The sequence below is a fragment of the Protopterus annectens genome, chromosome 3.part1 (genome assembly GCF_019279795.1).
Source record: "Protopterus annectens isolate FY-2018-M chromosome 3.part1, PAN1.0, whole genome shotgun sequence".
Lineage (NCBI taxonomy): Eukaryota > Metazoa > Chordata > Ceratodontiformes > Protopteridae > Protopterus > Protopterus annectens.
Genome location: NC_056732.1, coordinates 1,733,381,887 through 1,733,408,173, shown reverse-complemented (window position 1 = coordinate 1,733,408,173; position 26,287 = coordinate 1,733,381,887). Strand labels below are relative to the sequence as shown.

At 43.6% G+C, this 26,287-nt stretch overlaps 1 protein-coding gene across 1 annotated transcript in view; it reads right to left on the bottom strand.

Moving 5' to 3' along the window:
* Positions 1 to 21,555, bottom strand: part of LOC122798650 (zinc finger protein 260-like) — a 115,293-nt gene extending 93,738 nt beyond the window's left edge. The window contains exon 1 of the mRNA XM_044067733.1: positions 21,440 to 21,555. The gene's annotated coding sequence lies outside the window, so the exon portion shown is untranslated. The remainder of the gene's footprint in view (positions 1 to 21,439) is intronic.
* Positions 21,556 to 26,287: the final 4,732 nt, after the last annotated feature.

The window sequence follows — 26,287 nt, the reverse complement described above, 5'->3', positions numbered from 1 at the left end:
CAGCAAAGTACCACAAAGTAGATCAATGTGGCTCAATAATGATTAAATGTGTTGGAAAAGTGACTTTATATGACAGGGACGTACCACAATGTGGCTCAATACTGACCGACTGTGTTGTAATAGTGACACTGCATTACAGGGATGTACCACAATGTGGCTCAATACTGACCAACTGTGTTGTAATAGTGACACTGCAATACAGGGATGTACCACAATCCTGACTGTGTAACAGTGACACTGTATCACAGGGACATACCACAATGTGGCTCAATACTGTGTAACAGTGACACTGCATCATGAGGATATCCTACAATGTGGCTAAATACTGACTGTCATGCAGGGTCACTGCGACAACCAGTTAAAGACTGAATAAACAGTTAATTAATTCACAAAAACAGAGCAAGCCATGCACTGACCATCACAGTAGCATTGCTGGTCACAAGATTGCATAGACAGAGTACTTACTGTGCATGAAGCATAGGTTCATAGGTGTGTACTAAGCTAATAGCCCTGAAGCCTTTACAAACCTAGCCCATAGGAGTACCCTGGCATCATGCATTCCAACCTTAGTTCCTAGTGCCTCTATTGAGTAGAGCCACTGGAGTGATCCTGGAGTGATTTTTCTATTTCCCATCCACTCATCAAGATTTCTCTTGAAGAGGGCCAGTGAGGTGCCCTGTTTGGCATGTATTTGAAGTCTATTCCATAGCATGGGCAGTCTCTGGGTTATGAACCTGTCCCTCCAGCATGTTCTGTTGATTGTGGTAATAAGATTGAGGTCTCTGGATCGTGTAGTGTGGAGTGATTGGGATTTCTTTAGATGTAGCATTTCTAATGGAGTTGGGTCAGACATGGCTTTGTAAGTCAAGAAGAGATTGCCTCTAAGTAGGCGATATGAGACAGAATAGTTGATGTTTTTTTGTCTGTCCATATAGGACAAGTGTTTAAGGCCTAGGATCCTCTTTCTGAGGTACTTTTGCGGCCTCTCCAGTTGCTGCATGTGTCTAGTGAAGTACATGCCAAATGGACCACTGTACTCGATGACTGGCCTAATGAGGGAAGAGTAGAGGAAGACAATTACCTCTTTCTTCCTGGATGCAAAACCCTTTGTAATGAAATGTGCCACACAGGACTTTCTGACCACAGTGGCAACGTGGTGATCAAAAGAGAGGTTGCTGTCAACCTGTGTTCCCAGATCTTTTATAACGCTTTCTGTGTTCAGTGGACTACCATCAATGTGGTAATTCAAGGGAACCGGGTTTTTTTCCCAAAGGAAGGCCTTTCTGCAGGATGTCAACATCACTTGGGGAGATAATAATAGCTCTCAACTTGAGTCCCTTCGTGTTGGCCTGGACTTCAGAGAAGTAGATACCAAACAGGAGAGGACCCATGGCCGAACCCTGTGGGACTCCATTCATGATGGTCTGACTTGGAGTCAGCTACTTTCACACTGTGGGTTCTTTCTTTGAGCCAGTGTGAAACCCACCTAGTGATATAGGGGTTGATGCCTAGCTTAGTAAGTTTTTCTATGATTCCTGAGTGGGGAAGGTGTCAAAGGCCTTGGCCAGATCAAGGTAGGCTGTATGAACCACCTTACCTTCATCCACAGCTCTGGTGGCTGACTCAAAGAAGTCGACCAGGCCGGCATGCTCATAATAGGCTCATAAGTTCATAAATGTTGACTAAGCTAATGACCACAAAGGCCTTTTTAAGCCTAGCCATGCATCCCAAATCTCTGACAAGATCCGATACCCTTGACAAGTGTAAGCAGGGATTTGGGAGATGAAACATTTACAAGCAGGGGCCTGGGATATGTCTGTGCCCACTAGAGACATAGGTGCCAAACCAGGGATGAATTTCCTGTTCCCAATCCAATTGTCCAAATTGTGCTAGAATTGGGATGGACAACTGGATGGGGAACAGTAAATTAATTTCTGGTTTGGCTCACACAGACACACACACACACACACACACACACACACACACACACACACACACACACACACACACACACACACACACACACACACACACATGTGTGAACCCACAGAAGAGCTACACAGCAAAGTCCCCACTATGTTTTTAATATGAATGGAAGAAAATGGTGTACAGGAGAAGCAGAAAGGGCAATAAATAGCAAGAAGAGGAACACACAGAAAGGGCAAGGACAATTAGTATATATGGTGGAGCAAGAGTATACTTTTCTGTGGGATAGGTAATCTTTTTTTTTTATATTTTCCAGAAAGGAGGAGGGAAAATGTAGCATGGGGAATATGTAGATAGGATAAAAGGCTTAAAGCTGGCAGAAGGAGAAGATAAACCAATAGAACAGACAAGACTGACAGGAGAAGTGCTGACAGAGAAATGACCACAATGAGGAACAGACAAAATGAGAACAAATGGTAACAGGGAGGGACTGGATTACAAACAGGGAGGAAAATGAAACGATAGAGATGCCATGATAGGAGATACAGTGGGGATGATGGCTGACTACCGCACTGCACTGTATTTCACTTAACATATGACGTCAGTCACCCCCAAGACTACCCTCAGAGTTGGGTGCAACCAATGTTGGCCCACCAGTTAGGGCCAAGCAGTTGTGTGACTTTGTCCAGTGTATAAGAATGTGCTTCAAACTGGACATCTGTGACAGTCACCAGGCCTTCCACCTCCTACCAGTTGATACAGCAGAACCCCCCAAATCATGGTCACCATTCAGGAGCCTGCACCTCCCACCAGGGACAGTAAGTTACCACAGAGTCCTCCAGGTTGCCTGTGCTGGATGAACTGTCCTGCCATGCACAGTAGGATCTGCATTCCATTGGGGACCAAACAAGTGATGAAAAGCAGGCGCACAGTGTGGTGGACACTATTGTGTCACATCCACTGCTGCAGGTAATACTGCCTAAATTTGAATGTAAATGGAAAAGCAGGTGCACAGTGTGGTGGACACTGTTGTGTCACATCCACTGCTGCAGGTAATGCTGCCTAAATATAAATGTAAATGGAAAAGCAGGCGCACAGTGTGGTGGACACTGTTGTGTCACATCCACTGCTGCAGGTAATACTGCCTAAATATGAATGTAAATGGAAAAGCAGGTGCACAGTGTGGTGAACACTGCTGTGTCACATCCACTGCTGCAGGTAATACTGCCTAAATATGAATGTAAATGGAAAAGCAGGTGCACAGTGTGGTGGACACTGTTGTGTCACATCCACTGCTGCAGGTAATACTGCCTAAATATGAATGTAAATGGAAAAGCAGGTGCACAGTGTGGTGGACACTGTTGTGTCACATCCACTGCTGCAGGTAATACTGCCTAAATATGAATGTAAATGGAAAAGCAGGTGCACAGTGTGGTGGACACTGTTGTGTCACATCCACTGCTGCAGGTAATACTGCCTAAATATGAATGTAAATGGAAAAGCAGGTGCACAGTGTGGTGGACACTGTTGTGTCACATCCACTGCTGCAGGTAATACTGCCTAAATATGAATGTAAATGGAAAAGCAGGCGCACAGTGTGGTGGACACTGTTGTGTCACATCCACTGCTGCAGGTAATACTGCCTAAATATGAATGTAAATGGAAAAGCAGGCACAGTGTGGTGGACACTGTTGTGTCACATCCACTGCTGCAGGTAATACTGCCTAAATATGAATGTAAATGGAAAAGCAGGTGCACAGTGTGGTGGACACTGTTGTGTCACATCCACTGCTGCAGGTAATACTGCCTAAATATGAATGTAAATGGAAAAGCAGGAGCACAGTGTGGTGGACACTGTTGTGTCACATCCACTGCTGCAGGTAATACTGCCTAAATATGAATGTAAATGGAAAAGCAGGTGCACAGTGTGGTGGACACTGTTGTGTCACATCCACTGCTGCAGGTAATACTGCCTAAATATGAATGTAAATGGAAAGACAGTGTGGTGGACACTGTTGTGTCACATCCACTGCTGGTCACATCCACTGCTGCAGGTAGCCTAAATATGAATGTAAATGGAAAAGCAGGCGCACAGTGTGGTGGACACTGTAGTGTCACATCCACTGCTGCAGGTAATGCTGCCTAAATATGAATGTAAATGGAAAAGCAGGTGCACAGTGTGGTGGACACTGTTGTGTCACATCCACTGCTGTAGGTAATACTGCCTAAATATGAATGTAAATGGAAAAGCAGGTGCACAGTGTGGTGGACACTGTTGTGTCACATCCACTGCTGCAGGTAATGCTGCCTAAATATGAATGTAAATGGACAAAACAAAATAACAAAAGGACAAATAAAAAAGATGATGACAATAAAAAGTAAAAACAAAAGTAAAAGTAATTATCTGTAATGTGTGACCTGCATGGCACTGAAGACACCATGCCATGTACCCCACCATTGAATTCCAGAAGGAATATATATAGGGAAGCTAAACCCAGTGGTTATACTGTACCCTAACATAGGACACCATGACATATCACCCAACAGCTTATTTGCAAGCCCATAGTATGGCAGGTACAACTGATACAAGCAGGGGAGGTGAAATGACCAAGTGTATGAGTTAAGTCACAGCAGAATGGGAGATGGATAGGGACATTACAGTGAATGATGTAAACTAAACTGGTCCAAAGCAATCAGTGACACCCACGATGGTTGTGGCACATCCACTGCCAGCCCAGTCTGCATCAACATGGCACTGTTGGGAATCCCTGGTGGTTGAAGGGACACTAGGAGAGCCATAGCTGTTTTATCTAGTGCTCAGTGCTGGTCCCTGAAGTACTGCCACTACCCCCTTGCTCTTCAAGGGAAGAACAAAATAAATAAAATATATAAAAAAGGACTTCTGTGTATTGTAGAAAGAGAACTGGTGCATCAGCTTCTACAGCAACCTATCCATGTGCCCTCCACATCTTCAAATGAAGAACAGCGAATCCATGCCCCACCCTCAGCATTATATGAAGATCAAAAAGAAACAAAAAAGGACTTTGTCCTACAGCAGAAAGCCAGCTGTTGCAGTAGCTTCCTACATCAGTGATTCAATGCCTACTCAGCTCTTCAAGAGCAAACAAAAAATAAAAACAAGACAACTTTGGCTTAATGTAGAGGGACAACTGGTGGATAGGTTTCTGCACAAGGTAACCCATGTCCCCTCAGCTTTTTAACTGAAGAGTAAGAAAAAGAAAACACAAAACACTGAAAGTACAGTTGTGCACATTTACCATAAATGTAGATGTTCAAGTGTATTCACTGTTGCAGTCATCCCCTGTGGGTTATCCCTGCTGTGGTAGCCCTCGGCTGGCCCGAATACCAGACTCAAATGTTTTTCTGCGCCAGCTGCTGTCGCCTGTAGTCTGACATAAGGTCATCAGTGCTATAAAGGAAGGCAGCCGATGCCATTAAATCAGTTTTTCTTGCCCTAACCAGTCAGAAGCACAAGAAAATATGGTAGAGTGGTCCTGCTGGCTAAAAGCCGCTGTGAGAAGATTATGTCCTTGTAAGGGAAGAGGATATAAGGGGGAAGGAGTGAGGGAAACCAGGACTGCAACAGTGAGTACACTTGAACATCTACATTTATGGTAACTGTACACAACTGTACTATGTTCTTCATGTTTCACTGTTGCAGTCGTCACCTGTGGAAGGATTCCCAAAGCTGAGGAGAGGGGTGGAAGCAGTAGTTTGAGACCTAGGCATGGGTCAGCATGCCCTCCAGAACTGCAGAGGTACACATTGCCATAGCCTTAGAGAAAAGAGGTAGGTGGTAATGCTTTGAGGTCCAGGTGGCAGTTTCCAAGATGTCCCTGGTGGGAACTCCTCTGAGGAATGCTGTGGAAGCGGAGGCTGCCCTAGTGGAATGGATATGAATAGACTTAGGGGTGGTTTCCCATGTACTGTAGCAGAAATGGATACAGTGTAATATCCATTTGGGAATGGTTTGCTTGGAAATGGGTTTCCCCTCTGCCCCTGGAGCAAAGTTGACAAGAAGCAGGTCTGTTATTCTGACGGCTTTAGATGTGCACAGGCAGCTCAGATACTACCTGGACCATACTAGTGAGTGCAGAATTCTTTCCCCTAGTTTTGAGGGTTAGGAAAGAAGGTGGGTAAATGTATGGCCTGGTTGAGGGTCATATCAGGTACCACCTTGGGCATAAAGCAGGAGTTAGTCCTCGGGGTGACCCTGTCTGCAATGGCCATGAGTGCCTGAAGTTCTGAAACCCTTCTGGTTGACGTGACAGCTAGTAGGGAAGCAGTTTTCCAAGAGAGTTATCTCATTCTACTGAAGCAGCAGGTTCAAATGGTGGTAAGGTTAGCTTTTCTAAAACATAATTCAGGTCCCAGGCTGTCGTGGGCGGCCTTCTAGGAGGTCTAATATTAGAAGTCCCCCTGAGGAATTGTTTAATCAAAGGATGTGAGAAGAGGGGTTGGTCTGTATTGAAATGAGTTGAAATGGTTCAGGCATGGATTTTAATAGAAGAGAAGGAAAGGCCAGTATTAAGTACCTCGGCTAGGTAATCCAGGACAACAGGGATGGAATGTTGTGAGATACTGCCCCCTATAGACTGGCTCCAGGCGCAGAATCTTTTCCATTTCCTGTATACAATTTTCTGGTGCTGGGCCTCCTGGCCTCTGTGATAATGTCTAGGAATTGTTTGTTTAACAGGGGCCCCTTGTTTGCTTTTTAAAGTATTAGCCATGCTGACAGTTTGAGAGTCTGCAAGTCTGGGTGGAGCACCCCCCTCCCACCTGGGTCAAGAGGTCTGAGATTATGGAAAACTGCCTGGGAGGCTGTAATGTCAGGCTGCGCAGTAAGGGGTACCAATGCTGTCTGAGCCAATCTGGAGCAATGAGGATGGCCCTTGGTCTCTCCTCCCTTATCTTGATCAGTACCTTGGGAATGAGAAGCAGAGGAGGGAACGCGTATACAAAGGGAGCTCCAGGGGAAGGTCAAGGCATCCACTTCCACGCTAGTTGGTGATACTCCCTGGTACAGATTTTTTTGCTGCTGGTGGTTGAGGTGCAAAACAAAAAGATCCACCTCCAGAGTTTCCCACTCCTGAATGATTTCCAAAAAGATTTTTCAGTGGAGCTGCAATTCGTGGGGGTCCAGTAAGTTTCTGCATATGTGGTCTGCCATGGTGTTGTTGATCCCTGGTAGGTATTGGGCAATTAAGATGTAATCCCATGGAGGAGGCTGTTAGCCAGAGGTTCATGGCTAGCCTTCACAGAGGGTAAGATTGGGTCCCTCCCTTTTTGCTGATATACCACATTACTCTGGTGCTGTCTGTTTTAATAAGGAGTACCCCTGGCCTGAGATGAGGTTTGAGGGATGTCAGAGCTTTTTGTACTGCCATCATTTCCTTCTGATTAATGTGTAAGGTAAGGTGCTGTACATCTGAAAGACCTTGGGTGCACCTGCCTGCTAGGTGAGTGCCCCAAGCAACATCTGAGGCGTCTGTGGTTATGGTCTGTCTGGTAGGGTGGTGGATGAAGGGAAGACCCTTGTTCTTGGCACAGGCCCCTGCCCACAGAAAAACTCTACCCTTATACAGGGGATCAGAGGGAGAGAAGTCTCCAGAGGCTGACAGTGCTGACACCAAAGGTTCTTTAGATACCACTGATATTTCCTCATGTGAAGACTGGCCAGTGGAATTAGAAGGATGCAAGATGCCGTGTACCTCAAGGCTTGCAGGAAATTCCTCGCAGTGAGGTTTCTTCTGGAAGCCAGCTGGGTAAAGTAGAGGGGGAAGAAGCTCTGCTTTTCTGTGGATAGAAAGGCCATTTGGGATGCTGTGTCCAGCAGAGCTCCCAAGAAAATGATCTTCCTGGAGGGTGTTTGCTTTGATTTCTTCTCGATGATGGTGAACCCTAGAGATATTAGGAGGGCTTTGAGAAAGAAAAGGTCCTGGAACAGCTTTTCTTTGCACTCTGCCTGAATTACACCTGTCCCACTTTGCGAGGGACAGTCCCTCTTTGGGCAGTTGTGTCCTGCAAAAAAAACTGTAAAAATCGCAAATGTCCTGAGATTTTAGGGCTAAATTATTTCCTATATTATATGTAATAGTTACATTAAACAGTTATTCTGTATCTGAAGCACCTACATGTTATAAAAAACAAAATGCTAAAAGAATAAGTTTTTATTTAGGCAAAAAAGTGAAGTTATGTCCTTTGTACCGGCCGTGGGTATGTTTCAGCCTGCAAAATCTGATGTTTGTACCAAAAATGTCCCACTTTGGGCATTTGAAAAGGTGGCAGCCCTAGCCTGAATGAGGCAGTTGTCCAGATAAGGGTAATGAGTGCAGTAGATAAGCCAAAGAGAACTGAAAGTTTTGTGAGCCTGCTCTGAAGCACAGGAATTTCCTGCAGAATTCCCTTATGGAGATGTGGAGGTAAGCATCTTTTAGGTCTAGGGTTACTAGCCAGGCATTTTTTATCAGCATAGGCATCAGCTGCTGCAAAGTTAGCATTCTGAATTTGGGGACCACCAGGGAGGTGTCAGAATGGATAGATCCAGGATGGAGTGCCAAGTGCCCTCTTTTCTGGGAACTAGGAATAGTCTGGAATAAAAGCCCTTGCCTGTTTGATCTGAGGGGACAGCTTCTATCACCCCCTGGGATGTGAGAGTTTGGACCTGTTTCAATGCTTCTTCCCACTGATTTGGAGGCAAATCTGGGTTGTTATTGTTAATCCTTTGGCTTTTTCCCAGTAAGGGGTCGCTAGAGCAGAACTCCGGTCCGCTACTGATTGGCAGTAGATTTTTACAAAATGCCGAGGTGCCAGCTCGACGCCCAACCTTCAACGATGGCACACCCATTTACGCATGCATGTCTTTCGAACTCTACCCAACCGCAGGGAGGACATGCAGACTCCACACAGAAGGCACTCCCAAGCCACGCCGAGAATCGAAAGGGAGAACCTCTTGCTGTGAGGTAACAATGCTACCGCTGTATCACCGCAGCATGGAGGTAAGTCTAGATACCCTCTTGAAATTGGGAGTTCTTTGAAAGAGAATTTGTATCCCAGAAAAATGATCTTTAAGACCCATTGGTCCTTTGTTACAGAAAGCCAATTTTTTTTTTTTTTTTTTTTGCAGAGTGATAGCCTTCCTCCTAGCTTTTGCTTTGTGAAAGGAGGACAGAGCGGGGAGAAGGAGTCATTGAGAGCTTTTGCCATAGAAAGACAGCTTAGAACACCCTGCCTTTGGGGCAGAAGTGGTCAACTGTTTGGTTCTCTGCTGCCCCTGGGAAAGTGGTCTGGGTAGCCTGTCTCTGCGTTGCTTACCTTGGCCCTGTCTGCTAGGTGCAGGGAAGGACCAGTGCTTAGAGGGAAAGTTCCTGCTGAACCTGGGAGGTTGAACCTGAAAGAAATCTTTACTGTTTGCATAGATTTTGCTTTGTCTTCTATCTTTTTAAGCACCTCTTCTGCTTTTACTCCAAACAAGGGGTCCTTACCCAGGGGTGCATCAATTAATTTAGACTTGACATGATCAGGAAGAGGCTATTCCTTCAACCATGCCTGTCTCCTAATGAAAGATCCCGACACTGCTGCCCTGCTTGAGGCTTCTAGGGCATCACAGCCACAGTGTAATGAGTGTTTGGCCACTTGACAAGTAGAGTACAGTAAATCTGCTAACCCTTTCGAACTGGCACAGTCAGGAAAGGTTGAAATCTTTTGCTTTAATAGTTCCAAAGTTTGTTGTTGATATTTTAACATATGGAACTGACAGTTAAGTGCACTGATAACTAATGTTGCAGAGGTGTATACTTTTTTACCCCATCTGTCCAGGGCTCTGGAATCCTTGTCAGAAGGAATAGGATTCTTGGTAGAACTAGTTTTAGCTCCATTAGGTCCCTGTGTAATGACCTCTGGGACTGCAGCAGGATTTCTGTACAGGTTATTTGTGAGAATCCAGTACTCTGTAATACCTGTCAGGTTTACTGGGAGAAGGTAGAAGGGCATCAGTGGTTAAGCTGGATTCATGGAAATCATCATCCACCACTTCTAAAATAGGGGGGATGGCCAGGGCTCTGTGCTGGGGCAGATACAGAAACTCTCTTAGTCTTTTCTTAGACTGGGGGAATCCTGAGATTCCCACTGGAAATGTTCCCTGAGGGTGCAAAGGGTTTCCCCAAAGGAAAGGTCTTCTGGTGGGGAGGCAGAAAGAATGGATTCCTCTGCATCTGAATCCTCATAAGCAGTAAGAGGTCATTGTTCCTCTTCAAAATCTGAATAATCAGATTCCACAGAATCTTGTTCTGTCATAATTTCAGGAGAAGGGTGTCTTTTCCTTTTAGAAGTTGTGGTCTGACTACCCCTGATAAGGGAGATGAGATTCTCTGCCATTTTAAGCATTTTTTGCTTGGGTGGTGGAGCAGGAGCAAGACGGCGGGTAGAGGCAGATTTTCTAGGAGTGGCCTGGCTTAAGAGTATCCATCGGTCTGAGAGAAATGGTAGTTGGATGAGAAGACATCATTTTTTGTCTAGATTTGGTAGTGCGAGAGGCCTCCTCAGAAGCCAGTGCCTGTGTCACGGCTCCGGACCCAACCAAGGCAGAGACAGTCAAAAGCTCAGAAGACAAAGAAGATTTCTGCGGCATACTGGAGTCTGAAAGGGTTTCAGTAGAGGCCTGTGAAAATATCGAACTGGGTATCAAGGGCTGCGAAAGCGCCTCACTGAATTCCGGAGAACTGAAGACCTACTTAGCAGTAGAGTCATCGGAAGGCTTAGCCTTGTGTAGTCTTTCTCTATCTTTATCTCTGCATTTTTTTCAGAATGTCCACAGATTGTTGGCTGACAGATGCCATTTCAGGATGCGAAGATGGAAGACAAAAATATCTGTCTACAAAAAGAGCTCTACGATGAATAGTCCTCGTGTTAAAGAGGGCACAGAACCGGCAACGGGGGACATCATGGTCTGGGCCTAAACAAGTGATGCAGTATGAATGGAAGTTTTGGTGTGGGATCTGCTTTCCACAGGTGAGACAATTAACTTTTTCGGCCATCGGTTAGTGCAAGAAAAAAGGATCTCCAATGGTGTACTTCGCTTTAGATATTTTCAGCTGTAATTCAAACTCTAGTAGCCACCGACCGGCAAACCTGCAAACTGCTTCTGCTACGGGCTCCACAGCAAGAACGACTGATGTAATGGTGTTGGCTACCTTGCTTTATAGCACTGATGACCTGACATCACACTACAGGAGGGTGGGATGGTGACCTAATGGTTAAGGTGTTTGCCTTACAAACACAAGGTGCAGGGTTTGAGTCTCACAAGGGATAATTAGTTAGGCTTAAAATGGCTCGCAAGGGCAGTTAGCCTAGTACTAATCTATGAACCTATGAACCGAGGTAACAGTAGCCAATGCAGAAAAACATTGACTCTGGTATTTGGGCCGGCCGAGGGCTACCACAGCAGGAATAACCCACAGGCAATGAGTGCAACATAGAAACATGAAGAACATCTCCCTTTCTGTACTGGCATATTGGTACATAGAAAAGCAATGTCTTCTTCAGGAACTCTCAATCACACCCTCTAACACTTTATGCCTGGAGCAATTGCCATGTTTTCCCCACCCTTGCTATGTTACTGGACAGAAGAACACCTCAACTTGCAGTTACATACAAGATATGGCTTAACGCAAAGCAAATCGTCAAAAAATGATGAAACTAATTAACAGTAGGTTACTAAGAAATATGCAGCTATAACACAAATACTGCATAAAGTTTTCACTGAGTAATTCCTGCTGAACATAGGAGTTTGAAACTGAAGAAGTTGCTACTCATTCCCTCCAGTAGAGCTCTTTTGAGTGTGCACCTTTAACTCCTGGTGGGCGTGGCTTCAGCATTTAAACATTGAAGTTATCACCTTACATTTTTAACAAATACCCATTGACAGAGGTCATATATCAATACAATTGTGTTTGCTATCATGTATGCTTCAAGATAAAATTTTCCAGTTCCTTGTATGTAACATGGTTTTCGAATTGTTAATGCAAATATGAACAGGTAATATTTGACGCCTAGAGGAGCAGTAGGGTGTAACTGCAGAAACGCCTGGAGACGTCACTAGGCTGTAATGAGCAGATCTCTCCCTATTCATCCAGAATTTTGAAAACTCCTTGAGTAGAGGGTCCTTTTGCAGAGATGCATTTAAGAGCTCAGTGATTACAATGTTTGAAAGGAGTATTGTCCTCAACCCTTCATTTATAGAAGGAACCCGTATCTGCACTTGTGCATGATGCATCCTCTGCAACATAGCCACACTCCTGGGAGTAACAGACAACCAGAGAAGAGAGGTCACAAAGCTCAACCATTGCCTGCTTCAGATTCTTATCCTACATCCCTCTGCCTTGGTTCTCATCTTCTTCAGCAGGAACTTGTGGTAGAAAAGCATGTGGATTGGTCAGTTCAAGGCCGTATGTGGATTGGTCAGTTAAGGCTGCGAATGACAGGGTAACAGAAGTATACACATTCCTCCCTAAGTTTCTCAAGTATTCTACTGTAACCATCACTGAAAATAGGGTTCCTGGATGGATTTAAAGCTGCTGCCTTGCCAGAATCCAAGGACACCACAGATGGATCACCTAAAGAATTTTCATATAGAAATTCATGGGACTCCTTGAACCTACAAAAGCAATGATGTTGTCTTGCAGCTGGAAGGGGAAGGGTCTGGATCCATGGATGCATTTGTAAAACATTCTCTGGGACATCTATCAATCAAGTAACAGATGGTGCTTGAGGGTCAGGTGGGGACATGTAAGCTGTGTATCCAAGCTGGACTTCAAAATACTACTTTATCTTCAAATGAAAAACTTCATGGGTATCTCCAAAGGAGAACTCCTCTCGTGGAGAAAGAAAGGTTATCCTCAGTGTCTCATTGTCAGCTTCAATATAAGGAATATGCCCCTCATAAAAAATTTTTCTGCCTCTGAGGCATGGGAGTCAAAATCATCAGGCAGAACTTCTCCACTTCCTTCTTAGGAGCCACAGACATATTTGATACTAAGTTTGGCCTTTTTGTATTTTACAAGGACATAAAAAAGCTTCAGTTAGCTCAAACTGCAAATCGGTGGATACCTGGGAAGTGGAGGGGACTAAGACACTGCATAGCTTAGGTCACCTCAAGCTGGTAAGCATCAATTTGGTCTTCGGTGTCTTGTACCTCATAGTTTTAGGTACAGGTGCTTAGAAGTCTTGGGTCATGAAGAGGAGAACTGAGACTTCAACGTGGACTTTAGGGACCTCCTTGCCAACCAAAATCCTGGTGATTACAGCTTACACTTCAATAATGAGGATTCAGGTCTCTGAAACCAAAAGGTCTTCAGTCTAAACAGGCATGGCAGAGATGTTGGCTGGCTAAGACATACAAGATACAAATGGTGTGATACCTTGTATAGCAGTTATACTACAGGGTTGGTACAGACCATCTCTGAGGTACATGCCTGCAAAAGTACCAGGAGTCACAGGACCTAGGTATCTCCTGAGAGTCAATATCAGAAGATCAAAGTTTCAAAACTTAGAATCTGATATGGTCACCACCATATGATCAAAGTCTTGAAACTTCTAATCTTTTAATGGAGATCTCCGTACAGCGCTGAAAGGGAAGAGTTCCCTTTTCTGCACTGTAGTGCGATCTCGGAGTTGGCATATTTAAGTAGCAGGGGTGTGGGGGGTGCAGGGGGGGGCTTTTCCCCCAGCTTACAGCATTTAAATGATTGTTTTTTGTAGGTTGTTGTGTTTTATTACATTTTCGATGTTTGAAAACTTTGACTATATGGTGTCGACCATATAAGATTCGAAGTGTTAAAACTTCGATCATGTAATATAGACCCTCTCCTGATGCCTCTCTCTGTGATGCTTACTGGAGTATTTCTTTTTTTGGAAGTAGGTTCTTGGAGGCCTTGGCTGATGACATGCCTACAAGCAAACAGACTGTTTCTACATACCTCTGGAGAGACTGATACCCCTTTTTGGATGCAGAATACAGACAGGAACTCATGGTATGCTGTGGACGGAGGCAAAATAAGTAGCAGCTATGGAAGTCTTTGGAGGCAATCTACTTCCCACACATGCAAACACGAGCACACAATACCATTAGTCATGTTTACAAAACCTTATGAATCAGAACATTAGCTGGAAGCAGACTGATCTGATGGACTGACAGCAGTTGCATGGCAAGACAGGTCTGATGTAAGAAATGGCTGAAAAAAAACTCATATATAACTGACATCCTCGGGTCTTGGGGTACAGTCCCAGTTGAACCCCTAGGGGAAGGAAAAGCACTGGAAGTCACACCAGCAGGCAGGATATACCAAGAGAGGACAGCAACAGTGACTCAATTCCACATACAATCCCAGATGCCTGGACAGTCATGCTTGCTTCCTCTGGCATATCAGGCTATTTTTCTCAACCTCACCAAGTCTTGATAAGCATTACAGAAAAAAATCTCCATTAACTCCTCATAACTGGGCACATTACAGGTGCCGTAAAAAGCATTTTGGCTAACATCAAAGATTGAAACAATAATAATTTCACAAACTTTAACTATACCCTGACTTAGGCATGACATCCATTTCCATCATGGCATTAGAAACACAAGAATGCCTGCCCAAGTATAAGAAATCACCAGGAACTCACACTTACTCTAGAACCCTGGCACTGGCACCTTAATCTCTTCTTCCCACTGGAAGAGAAGGTCAGGGTGGTATCACTTTAGGTTGTTGTAATGATGGTGGTAGTGCCCATGGCATCACTCACTGCCTTGGTAAGGCAATGGCAGGCATCCCTTTGTATGTGAGGCACTTACAGTAGTCCCCTCACAGATGCTCAAGGTGTTAACAATACAGCAGGTAGAGACATATTTCTCTCCTGCACCACCCTTCAAAACAGCCCCTTCAGAAGCTATGGCCATTTCACAGGTTGCTATCAGGAGGAACATGGTAGCAGATTCATGCTGATGCACACTGTAGGGACCATTTGGTGCACACTAATGGGGAGCATGGCAACACAACAGAGCCTGATGTCATTCTACAACAACAAACATACAAGTTGTCAGGCTTGTACATACCACACTGGTATCCAGTAGCTCACCACCACACCACCAGTCATGGCATGATGGTGGCAGAGCACACCTATGTGTCTTTAGACAGATGTCAACAAGCCTGCAGTATTGTGGAAGTCATGGACTTTCCTACACATGTGCAGACCACTTTGCAGCCTAATATGCATGCAGAGGCAGGTTCAAGTCTTAGTGGGAAGTCTATGACTGGTACTCATTGCCCTAAATGTGTAATTGAGAGACATTTACCCTAAATTGCTTCATTAACATAAATGTGATGCTACAAGACCCAAAACAGCTTGATATACACAATTGCCAATGTGGTGCTTGTCATGCTATCAAATCTAATTGTACAGCATCTGAATCCTGAATAAAATAATTACATTGGTCTATACAGTGAAGAACATCTGGGATCTTAACACCAGTGTCATGTGGAGAGGGTGGCAGGTTTTTTAATAGTTGACCAACAGTAACCTGCTTACAAGGGGAAGAAGAGCATAGGTGAGGCTGGTCATGGATCTCTGCATTAAGTAATTATATTAGCCTAAAGTATGGTTGTATTGTACATCTGCAATGCTAAGGGTACACATGTCAATGGCAAGTTGGAAAGGTGACTAGATAAGTGTATGACTTTGTTGCTGGAGTTTCTCCACAGCAACTTGCTGACAGGAAGGATGAGAAGCATAGGGAGGGTTGAATGAATAAGAGAAGACAGACACAGGCCCAAGTAGCAATAACCCATCATATGTATGACTGAGGGGCTGGGTGAAGTGTAGTGTGATCCCTGGTGACTGACACAGGCAGAGTTGGATATGTTGCAAAACATAACCTCTGTATCCTTAGCTCAGGTATGGCATACACTGTATGAAGTGGTGCAGAAAAGCATGAATATCAGATCCAGGGTATGAGTTAGTATATGGGGCACATATTTGCTGCGTGTTGTTGGGCACAGGTCAATATAAGCAGATGACAAGGAGAATGTCACAACACAGTCCATCCCCAGGCTGCCTACAGGACCACCGTGGGGAAGTGGCCTGTAATATTGGGGTATGATAGGCATGGCATCTTATGCAGCTACTGCTGCCATATCATTGCATGACTGGGACAAGTGGTGCTGCACTAGTTTTTGTCTGCTTATTGACCACAGGGGTGGGTGTACCCACATTTACAGAAACATACATGGTGACAGAAGATTGGATACACCTTGGGAAGATTTCCCAGGAAAGACCAATGAGGTACTGCAGGGTTTCCGTGAGCAAGGGTGGTGGATTCCCACAACCTTCTGGGAATGGGTGGGAATGTGTGCATGGTGTGATCTGGCTGTGGACGTTAATGCAGTCAGTTGCTACAACAAATCTGCTCAACAGGTCTGTTGTAGGTTAACGTATACACCAGCACAAAGGAGCACATCATTGCACTGGAGAGATGACCATGGATGAGTGTCTGTCTCCACAGATCACACTCAGTGCCATGAAGGAGTTCCTGGTGTCTCAGTCTAGGAAGTGTAAAAGAACCCTGTAAACTGATAGAGGCCTGGATGTGGGAGATGAACTTGATGCAGCATCCCACATCTCTCTTGCAGATGTACCAGGATGGTATTTCCTTATGTTAGTAGTAGAATTTTTGACATGCCAATGCCATGAGCTTAGGGATGGTCAACACCCCGGTATCTTCTCTACTGGCACATATAGATGCAGGCAAGAAGGCATAGCACACAAATTACATTTGTGTGCATTTTATACATAATTAACTGTACTGTCATTGACCACTGAGAAGTAGGTCTATCACAAGTCTCTCACAACTGTCTGCTTTCAAAGGTTTTATAGTCATAGGGTTCTCCTGTAAGTAATAACGCATGACTGGTGCATCAGACACCAAAAATAATGGCAGCCCAGCTATAGCACAGTCTGAAAGCATAGTGACACTGTCAGCAACAGTAACCGTGGAAGGCAAAGTATTACTCCCACATAGTGGCACATACTCTGTTGCTTGTGCAAGTTGCTCCCACCTCTCCACAGCCTGTGGAAGGAAAGGTCCTGACTAGCATCAATACAAGGAAACACCATTATCCCAAGACAATGCAGGAGCTCTGGGGAGTGGCTCCTCCATAGATTATGGGAACAAAGGTCAAGATCAGCAGGCTGATGGCTGTCAATGCCAGGGATCCCTCTCACATATCAAACTGAGTATCACAGTGGGCATCACACAATCTATGTGCAGGTCAGTCATCCACGCATGTACAAACACCATCACCATGACAGAGATATGTGTGCAGTGTTGCCTATATTAAAACACATGTAAGGACTTGGTCCAAGTAGGTGCCTCCCTGGAGAAGTTTGCCTCTATCCACCAAGGCCAGTGCTATTCCCATTTCTGCCACTCATCTGCTTCCACTGAGGGTGCACCCCACAGAACAGGCAGGCTTATGTCATATACTGTTACCTCCTTCCTCAAGCCACCTACTGGTGGTGAAACTAGTGTGGCACAGTGTGGCCAAGATTTAGTTTGTGTGGCATTCAAGCACATGGTACTGGGTGTTGTCTCACAGTTCACCTTCATCCTTGCCTGTGGGTGTTGGTACCCTTGCCATTCCTATGAGTTTGTACTTATGGACAGGATGTGCACATTCTGCATTATTCCCACCTGAGATCCCACAACACCAGTCAAAGCCACAAACACATAATATAATCACTAATGCAGGAACTATGTCTTCTGTAACGCATACTGAGCAAGTACCCACTACAACTGGACACTATTTATTTATTTAACATGTGTTTACTGGGAAAATCAGACTTGGAACAAAGCCAATTTATTTTCAGCAGAGGCCTGGAGAGAAATGCTCCAGATGCATGTCTTCGTAACATTGGAGCAACTGGAGGAAACCCACACAGACGCAAGGAGGACATGCAGACTCCACACAGAAGGCACTCCAGCTGAGAATCGAACTGGAGAATGTCTTACTGTGAGGTGACAGCACAATCTCTGCACCACTGCACTTTCCACCACTAATGCCCCCAGGAAGCACCACCTCCTTCCTGCGCTCTATACTTAATAACAACAGTTACCCAGCAATGAACCTCACTCACTTCCACTTCCTTAGCCCCTTCCACCATTCTGCACATTACCAGTCCCTGCTACTGTCCCCCTCCATGCCTCTGCACATAACAGCTACCATGTTTTTTCTGTTTTTCTTCCATACTGTGTTACATTGGTGGGTAATGTTGGATACACAACATGGCCACTCGCTGCACTATACAGCATAACCTGGATGTGATGCTAATATAACTAAACAAAAAACAGTACAAAGGACTCAAACTCAAAGTACAAAAACACTTGCTGCAATGTAAAGGACGTCAACATCTGGATAGGAGCTAAATAAACATTTTACTCATTGTTAAGTGCTTTCATTCTTCCCAACTGAGCTTCATCAGAACAATAAAAAATCATTAATTTCATTTAAAAACCCTTGTACCTCAAATCACATGATGAATAATGATCAATCATAAGTAACAATAACATAATAAACACTCACTTCCTTGTTCATTTAACATTTAAAATAAAAATATTAAATACTGAAATAACTACACATATTTATGTTCAAACCTCATAGTGCCTTAATTTAAAAAGTTTCATTTGGCCCTTGAAAATTTGTAACATTAAGTAGCAACTGCCATTAAAGCTCACAGCTCTGTATAATAAATTCTTCAATAAATCCACCCCAGGAGTCCACACTTACCTGTTCCAATACAAAAAATGCAAAGTCATGCCTCTCATATACCTCAATATGCTTGAATAATGCATTGTTATTTTTCTTTTTCCTAATATCATAATTATGTTCATAAATACGTTCCCTCAATTTTCTACTAGTTTTTCCAACATAAAATGCTGGGCATGATTTAGACTGAGACAAATGAACCATATTGTTTGAATCACATGAAAAATGACCTTTAGAATAAATAGTTTTCCCCTTAACAATAAAACTACTGGTTTTCAAAATGTAGGGACACTGGTGACAATGGCCACATTTAAATATCCCAATTCCTTGTTGGTCCCTTGCATTTTTTGGAAAAAGGGAATTCCCTTTTTCCAAATAATTATGCAACAAGTTCTTTCCCCCAATGTCTTTATTAATTCTGTATTTTCATTAACAAGAACTCAATATTAATATAAATATCCAACATTGGGTTACAATCCAAACTAAGTTAATCTCTCAATTTTTTCTGGTCTTATCAATACAATAAAAAGGAAGTGAGTGTTGTATTATTTTATTGATTGTTACTTATGTTTCATCATTATTTACCATATGATTTGAAGTACAAGAGTTTTTAAATGAAATGAATTTTTTTATTGTTCTGATATAATTCCATTGGAGGGAACAAAAGTGCTTAACAATTAATAAAGCATTTGTTTATTCAGTTCCTATCTGAGTGCTGGATGTTCTTTGCATCGCAGTAACTGTTATTGCACTCTGTGACTATACTACGCTCTGTCCTCACTGTTGTGTTAAATGGGTAGTTATGGTCTGACACACAGCATGGCCTGTTAATGTGCTGTGTGTGATGTTACTATACTATACTATGCAATGTCTTCACTGCTGGGTTACATGGGAAGATTATATCTAATGCATGGCAAAGCAAGTTAATGTGCTGTGTGAGATGTTATAATACTACACTAAGCACTGCCCTCACTGCTGTGTTACATGGGTAGGTAAGGTCTGACGCACATCATGGCCAGTTAATATGCTGTGTGTGATGTTACTACATTATACTATGCTCTGTCCTCACTGCTATGTTACATGGGTAGGTTATACCTGATGCACAGCATGTCCAATTAATGCAAACTACAGCACAGTGTGAATATACTACTATATTTGTTGCGTCTAGTCTTGTCCACAATTTTCAACCACATGCTGTTTTTTTCTGTTTGTTTTTGCTAGTGCCCCAGCATATGGCATCTGCCTTTACATCTGCTCTCATGGCCTTCCCCAACAGATGGCTCCACCAGCAGCTCCACAAAATGCCCCTCCTCTGCCACTGACACCAGTCTAGTCCTCCACTGGCAGGATCCTGCTCTAGCTGTTTGTATACTACCATGTTGTGCAGAATTTCACTGAGAGTAAATATCCTGCTGCACATCTCCAGAGCATACTGCAGTGTACCTCAGAGGAATCTAAACAGTTGAAGTGGGATTTCAATAAACCAAATAAATGCTGAAGAATTATTCTATGTCAGCAACAGTGCAAGACCGTACTGCATCTCAGTCATGCTCTGTGGGTTCCATATCAGTGACAGAGCAGTGGCTCCAGGGCAAGTTCAGCAGAGCCAGAAGATGGCCCTGTGGGAAGTCACCCTGCACAAATCAATGATACAAGTGACATTTAACTGAAGTGGGAATCATGGCAAATGCCTACACAATAAACAGACATACTGTTTCTAATACCCTGACTGTTGCACACCACCTGGCAGTGACAGAGTAGAAACCCTTCAGGTTGATATACCAGTGACCATGTGGACAAGGCAGGACCTTGATGGGAATGTGGGTGCAATCAATGGCCTCTAATATCTTAGGGAAATTGTTCTGTACAACAGCCATAAAGTGCTGTTTGTCTCCTCTGACATTAGTAGGTATCACATATGCTTTACCACATGTTGCAGCATAACACCAAGGAACTGGTGCAGTATTTATGATGTGGATGCCTGTGATATGCCCATGGTGTCCCTGATAGCTGCTGGAAAGTTCATGTAACAATAATAGCAGTGCTATGGCTCCACTGTGGACATCTGCTGTGAAAACCACCCTTAGCTTATACTGATTGGCTAACACAGAAGTTACTACTTTAGCCCAGTCTCTGCCTCTGTTCACAAAGAAATTATGGTGTACAAACTCACTGGCAGCCATGGGTCATCACACAACTTTAATGTATTTCTGAATCACTCTGCCATGTTTTTTACTCTCATTTGCATACACAGTTTGGGTTCATCACCATCATATTGTCCATTTCTACATCATTCTATAGTCATTTACATAAAATGATGGTCACACAATTTTACCTGATTGTTATGATGGTGCTAACTGTGTCTTTGAATTTTTCCAACCCTGCATGTCACTACTCACACTGCATTTTCATCTAATGCATTGTGCTACTTGTTTGTGAATATTGGCCTTAGTTAATGGCTAGGTTTGTCAACCCTGTTTTCTGTGCAGTTAGAAAAAATAAAATATAATGAAAAAACATATTTAAACAATAAATAAACTAGATTTCATAAATGTAACATATCATTTTAATTTCCAGAATGAAAAAACAAAAACAAATTCTACAAACAAATTTTTTCTTCACATTAACAGCACTATTCATACAGATAAGTATACCCAACAAATACAGATGGTGTGTCTGAGATCCCTTACCTACAGAAATCATGTTTTCGTAGTTCTGTACCATCACATTCCTATGTAGCTCTTTCTGCTGTTTACTTAACATCTTCCACTCCTCTCCTGAAAACTCAATAGCAACATCTTCAAAGCTTTGGGAACCTGAAAGTGGAAAATATTTACTTGTTCTGCATTTGACTGTACGTAGAAGAGAGTTTAAAATGTTTCAAAACAAATGCAACTATATTCAAAACTGTAAAAGGACCATTAGTTGCTAATTTGAGAGAATTAATAAATTTTATTTGCTTCATTTTCAATGAAGGCTTTATATAAACTCATCTTTTTTAGGAGTGGATAACATCCAGAATGACATAATACAAAGCACAAATATACCAAGAATGTCACACAAGCACGGAAAAGTACAGTTTTGTACCTACCATAAATGTAGATGTTCGAAGATCCACATTGCTGCAGTCCTTACATATGGGTAGTCCGCTGTCCTCGGTCGGCCCGAATACCAAAGTATTAGGCTGACGTCGGTCAAGGCGCTTAAAACTGACATCAGGACGTCAGGGTACAAAAGCGCATGACCGACGTCATATCCTCAGTCTTTTCTTGCCCCAGATGTCAGAAGGCCCCAAAAAGAAAGGCCATAGCCAAAAACCAGAAAAGAACATCCAACCACCCCTGTGCTAACAATATTTACAATATCTACAATCCAAATCACATAACCACCCCAAACTACAGAGGGGAAGGAGGGAGGGTTAACTGGACTGCAGCAATGTGGATCTTCGAACATCTACATTTATGGTAGGTACAAAACTGTACTATGTTCTTCATCTCACATTGCTGCAGTCCTTACATATGGGTAGAATCCCAAAGCAGAGGTAAGGGAGGATGGCAAAACTATAAAGCATTGGGAGCTGCCAAAATGCCCTGTAAAATTGCAGTGGCAAATCCAGCCCTAGATTTAGAGTAAAGTGGAAGGTGGTAATGCTTAGAAAAAGTATGCACTGAACTCCAAGTAGCTGCTTCCAAAATATCTTTAGTAGCCACCCCCCTTAAAAAGGCTGTAGAAGTGGCAGTAGCCCTAGTGGAATGAGGCCTGATCCCAGCTGGAACCTCCTTACCATGATGGGAGTAACAGAATGCAATACAAAAAGCAATCCACTTAGAAATAGTTTGTTTTGAAACAGGTTTGCCCTGAGAACCCAAAGCAAAAGAAACAAACAACTGCTGAGACTGCCTGAACCCTTTAGTTCTGCTCAAATAATATCTCAACTGCCTGTGTATATCCAAAGTGTGCAAAATCTTTTCCCCTTTATTTTGAGGGTTTGCATAAAAAGTAGGCAAATGAATAGTTTGGTTTAAAGCCACACTAGAAACCACTTTAGGCATAAAGGAAGGGTTAGTACGCAAAGATACTCTATCCTTATGAAAAATTAAGAAAGGCTCAACTGCCATAAGGGCCTGTAATTCAGAAACCCTTCTCGCAGAGGTAATGGCCAACAAAAAAGCAGTCTTCCATGATAAATATTTCAATTCGGCAGTAGCTGCAGGCTCAAAAGGTTGTAGAGTGAGTTTCTCCAACACAAAATTGAGATCCCAAGCAGGAGTAGGAGCTCTACGTGGGGGTGTTATATTCTTTGCCCCTCTAAGGAATTGCTTAAACCAAGGATGAGAAAATAATGGTGGATCACAGTCATAGTGTGCAGAAATGGCTGCAGCATGAACCTTTATAGAGGAGAAGGACAAGCCTTTGCCCAATAACTCAGTCAGGTATTGAAGAGAAGCACTTAAATTAGGTTTGGAAACATCAAAGTCCTTTGCTGTACACCAAATGAAAAATCTCCTCCATTTATCAGCGTAAACTTTCCTTGTACTAGGCCTTCTGGCCTCCAAAATAACATTCAAAACTTGTTGTGGTAGCTGAGACCCTCCAGGGTCTAGAACAGAATATGCCAGGCTGTTAGATGCAGAGACTGTAGTTTGACATTGAGTAAGTGACTGTTCTCCTGAGACAGCAGGTGTGGAATCGAAGGTAAAGGCCATGGAGGCTCCTGCCAAACTTCTCAGTAATGGGTACCAGTGCTGTCGAGGCCAATCCGGAGCTATTAAAATCATGGATGGCTTGTCCTGTCTGACCTTTAGGAGTACCTTTGGGAGGAGAGGCAGTGGAGGAAAGGCATAGACGTGAAGATTGCTCCAACTGAATGATAGAGCATCCACTTTCCAAGCTGTGGGATGAAACCTTTTTGTGCAAAACTTTGGCAACTGGTAATTTAGTGGAGAAGCGAACAGATCTATGTCTGGAGTTCCCCATAACACTGTCAATTTTTGAAATACATGAGGATCCAATTTCCACTCGTGGGGATCCATTATTTGTCTGCTCAACACATCTGCTAAGGAGTTCTGTGCTCCTGGCAGAAACCTTGCCTGAAGAGTTAACTGTAAACTGAGAGCAGTCTCCCACAAAATCATTGCTTGTCTGCATAGAGGGTATGAATGCGTCCCCTTGCTTGTTGATGTACCACATGACAGTTGTGTTGTCTGTTTGAATCAACACCTGCCCTGGAAGAAGTAAATCCTTGAAAGCCATCAATGCAAATTGGACTGCTAACATCTCCTTCAAGTTGATATGTAAATGCTGAAGTCTGGCAGGCCACGTGTCTTGTACCCATTTTCCATTTAGATGAGCTCCACAAGCTTTGTCTGAGGCATCTGTCGTTAGAATCTGACTCGCCTCTGGTCGGGTCACAGAGAGTCCCTTGTTTAGGTGACATTCCTGAGCCCACCACAAAAACTCCTTTTGAATGCAAGGTATTATCTGAATGACAGTGTCCAGATCTTGGCAGTGTTGCGTCCATACATTTTTGAGATACCATTGTAGCTTCCTCATATGCAGTTTGGCATTGGGAAGTACCAGAATACAAGATGCCATGAACCCCAAGGCTTGAAGGACTGTCCTTGCAGTCAGCCTGGACTGATGAGACAATTGAAGGAAATAAAGTGAAAGATTCTTTTGTTTGTCCGGGGTCAAAAAGGCCATCTGGGATGCTGTATTCAGTCTCACACCCAGAAAGCACATGTCCTGAGAGGGTACTAGACTGGACTTTATTTCGTTCACAGAATACCCTAGGCATCTTAACACTGCCATCACATACTGTAGATGATGAAGAAGCTCGTCCTTTCCTTGAGCTAGAATCAGGCAATCGTCCAAATAAGGATAAATCTGTATTCCTCTCAGTCTGAAGAAGGCTATCACTGGAGCCAGGACCTTTGTGAACACTCTGGGCGCAGTAGATAAGCCAAAGGGCAATGCAGAGAACTGATAATGAAAAGCCCCAGCCCGAAAACGCAGATATTTCCTGCAACTGGGCCTGATAGGAACATGTAGGTAAGCCTCTTTGAGATCCAGAGTCACCATCCAGTGATCCTTGCCTAGCAGAGGTAAAAGCTGTTGTAACGTCAACATCTTGAACTTTGGAATGTCCAGATATGTGTTGAGGATAGACAAATCCAAAATTGGTCTCCACGTGTTCCCTTTCTTTGGTACTAGAAACAGGCGAGAATAAAATCCTAGGCCCACTTCTGACAGAGGAACCGGTTGTATAGCTCCTATTTGAAGTAGTTGAGAAATCTGTTTGTGAGCCTCTAGTCTTTGCTGAGGAGGAACGTCTGGCATGCCTTTGAAAGGAGGCAAGGTATGGAAATAAAACTTGTAACCTTGGTGTATGATATCTAATACCCATTTGTCCTGGGTAATTAAAAGCCAATTTTCCTTGAAGAGTGCCAACCTTCCTCCTAAAGGTGCTGCCAGGCAAGAAGGATCTGGCAGCTGAAAAAGTGGGTCATTGGGCCTGTTTACGAAAAGACTGGCCCCTGCCCTCACTAGAAGATTGTGCCGGTGAACTCCATGTCCTAGGCCTGAAGGTACTCTGAGCTCTGCCCCTACCACGTCAAGATCTACCCCTAGACTGAGAATCAGAGGAAGGATACGTCCACCCCTTAGTAGGCCAATTTCTACTAAACTTCGGAGGCTGAACCTGCAAAAAATCTTTAACAGTCTGCATAGACTTAGCCTTGTCTTCCATTTTTTTCAAGACTGACTCCACAGGTGGACCAAACAACACTTCAGACTGTAAAGGAGCATCCAAAATTCTTGTCTTAACATGGTCAGATAAATTCTGATCCTTAAGCCAGGCATGCCTGCAAAGGACTGAACCAGTGGCAGCCACCCTAGAGGAGGCCTGCAAAGCATCAAAACCACACTGTAAAGAATGCTTACCCACCTGTTCAGAGACATGTACCAAATCTTGTAACTCTTTACATTCAATGCCTTCTGCCAAAGCATCCACCTTAGATTTCAATTGAGTAAGAAGAAAATTCTGATATTTCAACATATGAAATTGGCAATTCAAAGCCCTCATTGCTAGAGTAGAAGAGGTATATACCTTCTTTCCCCATCTATCCAAAGCTCTAGCCTCCTTATCTAGAGGAACTGGATTCTTAACAACAGAGGCCCTGACACCCTTAGGTCCCTGGCTAATAGTTTCTGGGTCCGCCCTAGGACTCTTACAGAGATATTTATGAGCCTCAGGTACCCTGTAATACCTATCAGGTTTAACTGGCGCAGGAGGCAGAGAATCCGGATTAAGGGAAGCCTCTGAAAATACATCTTGCACAACATCCAGAACAGGGGTTATAGCTAAAGGCCTATGCTGAGGTAAAAACAAAAATTCCCTAAGCCTTTTCCGTGAATCAGAGAAGTCCTGACCTTCCCACTTAAAATGTTCCCTCATAGAATGAAGTGTCTCTGAAAAAGAAAAATCCTCTGGAGGAGAAGCAGAAGGAGTGGAATCTTCTGCATCAGAATCAGAGTAA